This window comes from Zophobas morio, unplaced genomic scaffold, assembly GCF_036711695.1.
Source record: "Zophobas morio isolate AGI-343-1 ecotype UQ-CSIRO unplaced genomic scaffold, CSIRO_AGI_Zmor_V1 ptg000005l, whole genome shotgun sequence".
NCBI lineage: Eukaryota > Metazoa > Arthropoda > Insecta > Coleoptera > Tenebrionidae > Zophobas > Zophobas morio.
The window spans coordinates 11627695-11637977 of NW_026972110.1; the positions used below are offsets into that span (position 1 = coordinate 11627695).

Below are 10283 nucleotides of genomic sequence, written 5' to 3' on the forward strand. Positions count from 1 at the left end.
TTACCCAATATAATATTTTCTTAGGTCAGTAACTCATTAATATATAAAAACATAGAACAAAATTAGATTAATTGTACATCACCCATTTTTTAATGAAAAGTCAACTTTGATACACTGTTGAAGAGAAAACAAATAAGGTTTCGTAAAAGTCACTTTTATTTAGTATACCATAAAGCAAGTAAATAAATAAAATGCTTAATGTTATGAAATAAGTACCCGAAAAAATACTGGATCTTATCTGTTTATTTCTATTTTATTTATTTTTAAAGATGTCTTTAAATGCAAAACAGAACATATGTGTAATTAATACTAATAATAATAGGATATTGTGAAACAACTTGTAGTTATCATAAAATATACGAAACATTTTATTTTACTTATTCAAGAACAAGTATAACTGGATATACTATGAGAGCAATAAAAAATACGATCAAAGGCAGCCATGGATTTTTGCATTTTACATTCAACAATATAAAATCTGAAAAAAAAATGCTTCAGAATGAGTAACGTGCAATTTCAGTTTCAACAAAATGATCCTCCGCCTCATTGCTTTGTTGGTGGAATGAATGAACTAATAGACGCAAAACCATAAAATGGTCAACCACATGTCCCTACTTTACCTTTTTGTGGGGCGGTAAAAATTCATTTTGTACAATTTTAATGTTAAAGAAAAATATTTCAAATTTTCGTAATATTCAGCTGTTTGAAATGCTGAAACAGATTGTCATTAACATTAATTTGCAGACAGCGATTCTTGCGGGTAAGGCGGCAAACCGCCAGTGCAATGCACCTGAACCTAGCGTCGGAGCAATTAATCTTCAAGTGGCTAACTGTGAAAAATTAACGTGTACATAATGTTAATTCAAGCGTAGTTACTCAAACTGCAACTTAACCCTCACTAATTGCAACGAAAACGAAACCCTATGGGCATTACAACCTGAATTAGTTTTTCTCCATTCAAGATCTAGTCAAAATTGGTAGTACGACATTAGGCAACACTAGGGGCAAGAAATTTACCAATATTAAAAATATGACAACATTTGTAAACCACTAGCACTGAATAAAAATTGATTTTTTCCAACACGTAAAGTTTCTCGGAACCAATATTAATAATTTGTATACACTCAGTTAACACCACATGTTTCCATCACGCATGTTTTTTTTTTTAAAGCGATAACATTTTGATAAAAGTGATTAAAATTCCTTGAACTAATTTGAAAACAGTAGGTCAAATAGTTTTATTTATTCTGCAGTAACTCTCATGTGACCGGTCAATAATGACTAGTTTGCAATGTGCCAAATTTTTGCAATAAGTTTTGATCTCATAAAAATTGAAGTTTTATGTCTACAAATTTATTATTGTTAGCAGGACTCAAGACACCGCGGAGAACTTCATAAGCGTGCGAGCCATGAGTTGCAGACATCAAGGCCGAGAAGTTACGTTGGCGATTGTTGTTCGTTTTCTGAAAACTCGCCCTAAAGCTTACCGCCACCCTTGGTGATGTCGCAAAAATCTAACAGATTTCTAGATTCAACTTGAAATTGGCCCCTAAGACATAATGCAATGGTAGTTAAGTAGGGATGTACCGACTAGTGGCCGAAAGGTCGGATAAGCCGACTATTCGGCCGTTTTTCATCGTCGGCTGGCAGTCGGCGACTGGTCGGCAAAACAGCCGATCGGTCGGCTTTTTTTATTAAAATTAAAATAGTAAGTATATAAAACAATTAAACCTGGTTTGCAGAACCTCAATTAAATATTTAATTGCGATTTAATTTTTAGCCCCGCGTTAAAGTACCATGTGACCGACTCTACGCCAATGAGACGTCGCTAATGGCCTTGTTAAATGCGCGATCAACTTAATCTCAGTTAAAATATTGTATAAAATGGCCATAAATTGTGTTATTCTTTATTTTTGTACTAAGTTGCAAAAAAAAATTAAATGTATAATTGGATAATTTTACCAAACAGATTTAACACATTTTTTGGAAAACGAAGGAACTTTAATTATTCCTTTTATTAAAATAAAACAAATTTTTAAGATAGTCAGAGAAATAGAAAAAAAAAACACACTGTCTGTCGCATTTATAAACCGGTTTTAGCAAAGCCGAACAGTCGGCCGACTAGTCGGTTTTTACTGGCCGAATAATCGGCTAGTCGGTTAGTCGGCCAGACCTTCAGTCGGTACATCTTTATAGTTAAGGCATCCATCAGTCCCTTTAAAGGAGTCAAAAATAACATCATAGTATCATTAGCAAAAATTATCAATCTTTGTATTAAATCGAATATTTTTCCTAATGCACCAAAAAAAGAAAAAAATATTCCCATTTTTAAAAACATAGATGCATCCTACTCCAATAATCTCAAAAAAGTTTGAAAAAGTTTTGCTAGGTACATCAATCTTTATGAAAAAATATACCTAGTGTTCCATAAAAAAAAATAAATTTGACCACATTTCCGGTTCTACCAGAAGTGATAATAAAAATGTGAGGTTGCCATCACATAGATCTTTTAAAATGATACAAATTTGCTCCAAGAACTACAGGTTTATTTTTAAAAATAAAAAAGTTACAGGGGTTGTATCAAATAAAAGAAACACCCTGTATACATACGCGGACATTTTTGGACACCTGCTTTATTTATTTTTAATTACTTAATCTGAAGTAGACCATTTCATTGTCCAAAACCAGTACTTAATTTGAAGTAGTACTACTAACAGCTACTAAGGCAACTACAATTTTGAATTTACCATACAACTGACAAAATTAAAATTATTTAAAATGGAGACCTACATCATTTATTGAAAAATATGCTGTTAAAATAATATACAAGATAAAAGGAATGTCACTTAATCTATATAAATATCAATAGCCTGAAGGTTAAAACTGCAACCTCAGTTCACGACGACGTGCTTTAATTTATGAACAAGAAGCTGTAGAGTTGACTCGAAACTGTTGGCTAAACTTCGTTGACTATAACTTTCGTATTAGGGTATCCTTTCCAAGATAGGTAATTATTTAGTTTAGCGCCTCTTCGACAGGATAAGTTGGAAATAAATTTGTAGGTAGAAAATATCCCACCATATTTATGTAGATTAATGTAAATCCAAGTCAAAATTCAAAACACGCTCGAAGATAAGAGTCGGTTAAGTTCATTTGGCTCGGCTTCAACTCCATTACACTGTTTTTTTATTATTCTGTTGCCCTACTTGAGAAATTCTAAACCGTTTTAAATATGAATAGACTTATGAAAACATAAATAAGACTGGAAATTTAACATCGTAAAAAGAAACATTCGCACAAACACTCGAAAGAAATTCAGCTAAGGCAAATATTAAACCTTTTCAAGAAAAAGCTGCTCGTGAATATGAAATCTTAAATTATTTTTGTGGGTTTGTCGAGGCAACAAATTGGTGAATTTTTGTAATATTGCGGTTAGGTTAATAGCACATTTTTTCCAAATAAAAACTAAATGAAATATGATATTCGTCCCAATCGTCCCGTATTTACATTCACCACTTCATCGACTAACAAATGCACCAGAAAGCTATCCGGCTTACTTCACCAAAGTATTCGCTGCCTCATATCGAAAATTCCAAGTTTGTAAGATCAAATTTACTTTCAGATTGTGATGCAAATTTCCACTCAACTTCATTACAACATCCTTTAAGAAAAATCAGAATTCTAAATTTATTTTAAAAACGAGAATTCTTTTACGGTAGATCCATTTCCAATTGGATAAAGCTCGAAGGTTTCGCATTTTATTGAAAGCACTTTATACAAGCGTACACTCGCAAATAAATAAACAACTCTGTTTATTAAAATTGAAAGTTCAAAGAAACAAAAACGTTCAGAAAATATTACACATATTTCTTAACGGGACCAATATCAGACTCATGGAGATACGCTTTAAAACAAAACATATTAGATTTTATAGATCAAGCTTACAAGCTCAAGTGCCTCAAATTACGAAATTAGAAATTTTGCGACCCCTTGCGTATTCGCTCTCCTTTTGAAGCCCGTCCTGAATATTACCAATTTTTGTGTGACATGACTAATCGTCCTAATTAACTAGCAAAACAATGGTAGACATTGAATTGAAAAACTTCAAGAGTAAACGTGTTTTACCGACTATATTTCCTGTCGTCATATTGCGATAACAACATTACATTAGCTACGCAATGTATTTCTGCCTTTTCAAATATTTGGATTCAGCCCAAAACATTGATAATATTCAAACGTAAAACTACCTGACAGTTTTTTTAGGTCCTTTGTTAAGTTTAGATTTGACATCTCAAATGCACTAATCATTTAAATTGCCTAGGTATATAAAGACCTTTACATAAATAAATCGCCTCCATTGTAAATCAACTTTGCAAAAAAAAGCCACAACCAGGAAGTAAAAGATTTGATTTATCTGATGCTTAGACAATACTAATTAATTGAATACGTTAAATAAGCCTATTTTCAAATTAAGAATTTATCGAATTGTGTTGTTGACTACTAACTTTCAAATTGACAATAATCTGGCCAGACGAAAATTCTATCAAAGACAAATCTTCAGAAATCCATGGCTGTAGTTTCAAATGAGGCACGAATTAGCTTAAAATGAAAATATCGTCAATTTTATGTAGAATACTAATCAATACACTTTTTTACAATATCTTCAGTAGTTTCATAATTGTCTCGAAACAACTAGAATTCTTCATTTCAGAAAATTTTATACAGCGTGATCAAAAAACACTGTTCTAATTATACTTTAACCAGAACTGCTTGTGCGGAGTCTGCCTCAGGCGTCTATTGACTTGCACTAATTTTTATGAGGGCTTAACCACCCACCGTTGTAAACTTGTCTAGTTACCCCGACCTCTGTCTTGAGTAATACAGATGGCAGTAAAATTTTCATTACGGTCCATCTCGACTGCAGCAAGTTTACAAGGGTCTTTTGTTAAGCCCCATAAGAATTAGTGGAAGTCAATAGACACCTGAGGCAGATTCCGCGCAATGCACTTTTAAGCATTCAAAAAAGTTGAGTTAGGAAATTTTGATTTAAATAAAGTTCTATGTCAACAGGAATTAAGACAGTTCTACCACTTTTAAGGAATTGAAACAGTAATTGTTGATCACACTGTATATCTTTTTTATTTTTCCAAACCATAAATTTCATATTTGGTACCAAGGTGCTATAAGTCATAATCTACTTACCCCTAGAGTACCTGATATGGTACACACAAACTTTACAGATTACAATATTTTTTATTAAAAAAAAAATTTGAAGTTAAGGTTATTTTCATTTATTCGTTACTTTAATATAATAAGAGAATTTTTAATGTTTGGTTCCCAACCAAAAGGCAACAAGTCTTTAACGAACTTTGCACTTAAAACAAAAATTTATAATACGTAAGAAATTACTGTAGGTAGCCAAAATAAATTTTAGTAAGTTGTCATATGCTATAGATAAAAAAATGGACAAAAGTTATTTAGGCAGAACTTCCTTCACGCTCTAACAAATGCCGCTTCTTCGAAAAATGATAATAAAATGTGATTTTGAGAAATATTATGTTTGTTGTGATGAAACCTATTCAAAAATATAGATAAAACTAGTCACAATGAAATAAAAGCTGCCACATGAGGTAATCGAGACAATGACCTTCGCGTTGCGAGTATGACAATATACTGTGTAAGGCCGTACCGTTTATATTTATTCATATAAAAATTTGTTAGTCAATTTGGTTTTTTTTTGCGAAAATCTGGATGTCTAGCAGAAAACTCAATGCGAATTCATAAACCACAAGTACAGGAGTACGTTATTTTATAAAATTTTTATAACAGGTACTACGCACAATTTTGACGTGACGTCATCAAAGTATTACTGGGAGTGATTAGACAAATTTAGGTTAGCGTTTTACCATCCACAGCATATTCCTAACATTACAAAATTTGACAACAATCAGTACAGCAGTTTCGGAGATTATCTATTTAATAAAAATCGACACAGCCAGACAACAGATAGACAGACGGAAACAGGGGACTTATTTTTTCGTACACTAGGGATTATGAAACGTTGAGAAAACATAAAAGTAGGCATTCATCCGATAGATACTATTACAATACGTATTCCTTCCCTTACACTCGGGAAGTAAAAATATAGATAGGTAGTAATAGTGTAAGAAACAAAACCTAAGCTAAAAATCAGAGAGAACGGATGGAGATATGGAATTCTGTAAACGTCATTGTTTCTAGCTTGAAGGAGACGCTTAGTTTAGTATAGCATCGGCGTCGCGTCGCAAACCTATATTTTTTTAAATGGTAACATTTATTTATCATATGGTTTATAACGGATTTTGATGGACCGTTTAATTACGATTACTATGATATAAGACACTTAGATATTTATGTAGTTTTCACTTTATAAAAAGAAACAAGGTATAAACATAAAAAAAAGTTGAGTGAAAGCACTTGCACTTTATTTTATAATCAAAAAGATCTGTTTCAAAAGTAGTTGTTTTAGCATATGTTCAAAATGTCGTAAAGTAGTGGTACTTCTTTATTTCATTTTTTTATGTTTATAAATTTTAATTCTTTTATCACCCAGAAAATGAAATAAATATCTAAGAATTGTATATCATTGTATTTGCAATTTCACGATCCACCAAAATTCGTTTGCCATTTAAAAATATAGCAAAGGCAACCTCTTGTTAAAAAAAATCCCAATCGAACGTTCCCTTCGCCCCTTCATGTATAGATTTACGTCGTACTTCCCGTGTACTAAATTAAGCTTTTCACTTCAAACTAAAAACAATAGCGTTTACAGACCTTCAATATCTCTATCCGGTTTCAAGATATTAGGCCGCGGAAGTTTAGCTGAGACACCCTGTATATTTTGGTTTTGATGTCCATGTTATTCTCTTACAAAACTTCAAGAAAATAAAATAAATCGTTTCTTAAATAAATTGATAAATAAGTGCAACAATAAGAAAAAAATATTATTAATTGCAATATCGCATATGACAAAATGTTTTTCAATAATGTTCGTCAAAAAAGCTTGAAATTTGAAACAGGTTAATATGAATTTACTACAACATTACAAATAATGTAAATAAAAAATTAACTTTAAGAACAAAGCATAAACCGAAAGTTCTAAATGTATTCCTACAATAACGGTTGTCAAAAATTTGACGTGCTTTGTCACTTGTTTCTTTAACAAAGTTTCCATCCAAAAAAACTAATGACGTTGCAGCTCTGATTGCATCAATACATTTATTAGTCCTAATTTGGATCCACATGAACCTGTATCCAAAAAAAGCTAATCCGTTACCAACGTTTTAACCAAATCTTATTTCTAGTTTTTACATAATCACGTTTCGTTACAAATGGAAACAAAAAACAAAGCATTAGATGCTAATTTCATTTGCAAATTATGTTATGGTTAGTTTGTTTTAGTTTTTAAATTACTGGGCATTGTTTTAGCTTATATTGCAATAAAAAGAGAAAATAAAAAAAAGGTAAATAACTTTCGAAGCTAAAGAAAGTTAAGAATTGTTCCATTCCAAATGTATATGTAGTCAACTATTCAATTACATGTGATTAATGATATAACTTTTTATATTTTCAGCACCTTTTAACATTCAATTACTACAAACAGAGCTGCAAAACCTCTTTTTTACATTTAATCACACACTGACGGACTCAAAAAATAGACTTCTTCTCTATGCTACTTATTTGCAACGTTTCCCTTAAACTAAATAATGTAGATAATTATAAATGTTGTTCTCCTATAACAATAAAAAAGAAAAACGAAAGCAGCTGTTACATTTTAGGTACTAATTAGTCAGTTACTGTTTTGCGTTTTATCTTGCATCTTGGCTAAGTTAACTTTAAATCTAATAATAGCGTGCAAAAAAATAATTGCACGTAATGGTAATTTCAGTAATGAGGTGTGCAGCATTTGGTAGTCATTACACCCCACTTAATCATCCAAGAAATATCTAACCGGCTGCACATAATGCAATGAACTTGACTGGCCATCCATTACCTGAATAGTATCCAGATGAGAATTGATTACACTCACAAACTGTGTAAAGCAATTAAATAAACAAAACAATTAGTAAAGTAACAAAACAAGTTTTAGATCAGTACAACAGACATTTTGTCAGCAGTACACAACACAGTTTTTACTATCTCTACATTCAAACATAAACCCCTCACCGTCATGGAAATTACACTTACGTTTTCTAATTCCTCATTGTTTGTAAAGCAGAAATCACATAATACTACGAATTCAAAATAACTATTGTTCTAATAATACGTCTCATTTACGTATTTCAAGATGTAGTTTTGTTGCACAGCTATTATCTTTAAATAGGAACACTGTCGCTAAAAAAACACCAATTAGGATTAACGCATTTCCGTCTTTCTATAACAAGATTAATTAGTGTTATACCTGTTTGCAACAATTTATAATTAACTTCATTCTGTTATTAGTCGTACGTCTGGTCAAATAATAAAACACTTGGAAGTTTCCGCGTGTAAAATTATTCTCAGTTACATATGTTACGTACAGGGTGATGCCAACTCCTAAGGTCACGTATTACTATTGAACATTATGCCATAATTATGATTATACCGAGCGCAATGTCACACAATTACTGTTACAGGTTAGACTGTTCTACAACTTGTTATTGTTGTACCTGTGAACGAAATTTGCTTTCAGTCATTCGTTTTACCATAGAAGGCACGTAATATATTAGTCATAATTAATTAAGAAAATTAATTCTATTAAGTGTTCACTTAATTAGATTTCTTATAGCTGCGTATTGCAACAATGTTAATGATTTTTTATGTCGTCTGATAAAAGGTCAATGTAAATCAATACCCGCTACACCTCTTACAATTATTAAAGGGTCATTTTAAAAAAGGTTAAGATCTATGAAACACTTCTTCTCAATGAACCAGTCGTTTTGTCATGCTTCTGCTAATTTCTTAGGAGCTTCTCCGTTTACCAACTAATTATCACGTATCTAACAAAAAGAAAGATTACGTGTGCTGTAATTAGGACCAAAAAATTAAAATGAAACTTTCGAAGCAGCACCTAATCATGTAAATCAGTTTAAACAATAGTTTAATTCATTTTAACAAGCTTTATAAGGCCATTGGTCATCATGTCATATCAGCAAAGCCGGAAATGACAGATTAACGAGCCGTTTCTTACACCATCCACATATTTGAATGAACAAAATAAAAATAAACCAAAACAAAACCGCACAATAAAAATGCAAAACAACTTACCAGCTGTTGAGTTATTTACAATCCACGTGTATAAATATTTAATCAAAGTCCACTTAAATTAAGCCTAATTCCCACAAATTAAAATCCGCGCTTTGGGTTTTTAACACCACACATTAAACGGGCGACACATGCCAACAATACCACATTAAAATTCTTACGATAACCGAATTTTTTCCTTCTTTTCGGTTTTCGCACAAGGGGGCAATCTTTTAATTAATAAATAAATAATGCTGCCGGTGCCGACGCGCCTATTTCAAAATCGTCGGAACATCCTCTCCACAAAGTCGCGGCAACAAAACTGGAATATTGGCGCCGACGTCAAAGCGTCGATGTTCGTGCTTTTCCGCCCTTTTCCGACCAAGACGTCACACCAGTGGCGGCCGGTCGCATTTTTTGTTGAGCAAATAAGTACTTTTAAATATTTATTGGTTCTATTAATATTTTTCGTTACAATTATAACATCTCAGGTATTACCAAGAACGTGCATTTTTGCGGTAAGTAAGTATGCAACGTTCTCGTATGCTGTTCACATTTCTGTTGAAACGAGTCTAAAAAATTAAGTATAGACTTGACACTTGTAATTACCCCACATCACCTTACTTTGTAGCTGTCGTTAAACTCTGGATTATTATGCATGATTACTCGAGTTACAGCAAATTAACGAGGAAAAATTCAATGCAAGTTATCGGTTAAGTTACCAATAACATTAAAACTAAATTAAAATCACAGAATTGTTTTTTGTGACTTCCAATATAATGATATTAATATAAAAGATAAAAACATGCACAACAGTTATTGTATATCGCAGCAATAAAGCGTAATGTTTTATCACAAATGTAGTAGGTATTATTTATTGAGACTAAACACGTGCCTAAACTGCTTCACTGACTAGGTGTATATTAATTTCTTTCTGAAAGTAATAGAATTTAAAGAAATACGCTTTAGTTTAGCGTTGGCATAAATTGTAATATTTATATTTTAATGGCCAGTTTTTAATA

The 10283-nt window shown here is 31.8% G+C and overlaps 1 protein-coding gene across 2 annotated transcripts in view; it reads right to left on the reverse strand.

Annotated features, from left to right (window-relative positions):
• The window catches only part of Pde9 (Phosphodiesterase 9), a 252277-nt gene extending 242710 nt beyond the window's left edge, over positions 1-9567 (reverse strand). The window contains exon 1 of one of the 2 annotated variants that reach the window (XM_064047105.1): positions 9286-9567. The gene's annotated coding sequence lies outside the window, so the exon portion shown is untranslated. Of the gene's footprint in view, positions 1-8032; positions 8150-9285 lie in introns of those variants that run through there. The other variant, XM_064047108.1, reaches the window with a different exon arrangement.
• Positions 9568-10283: the final 716 nt, after the last annotated feature.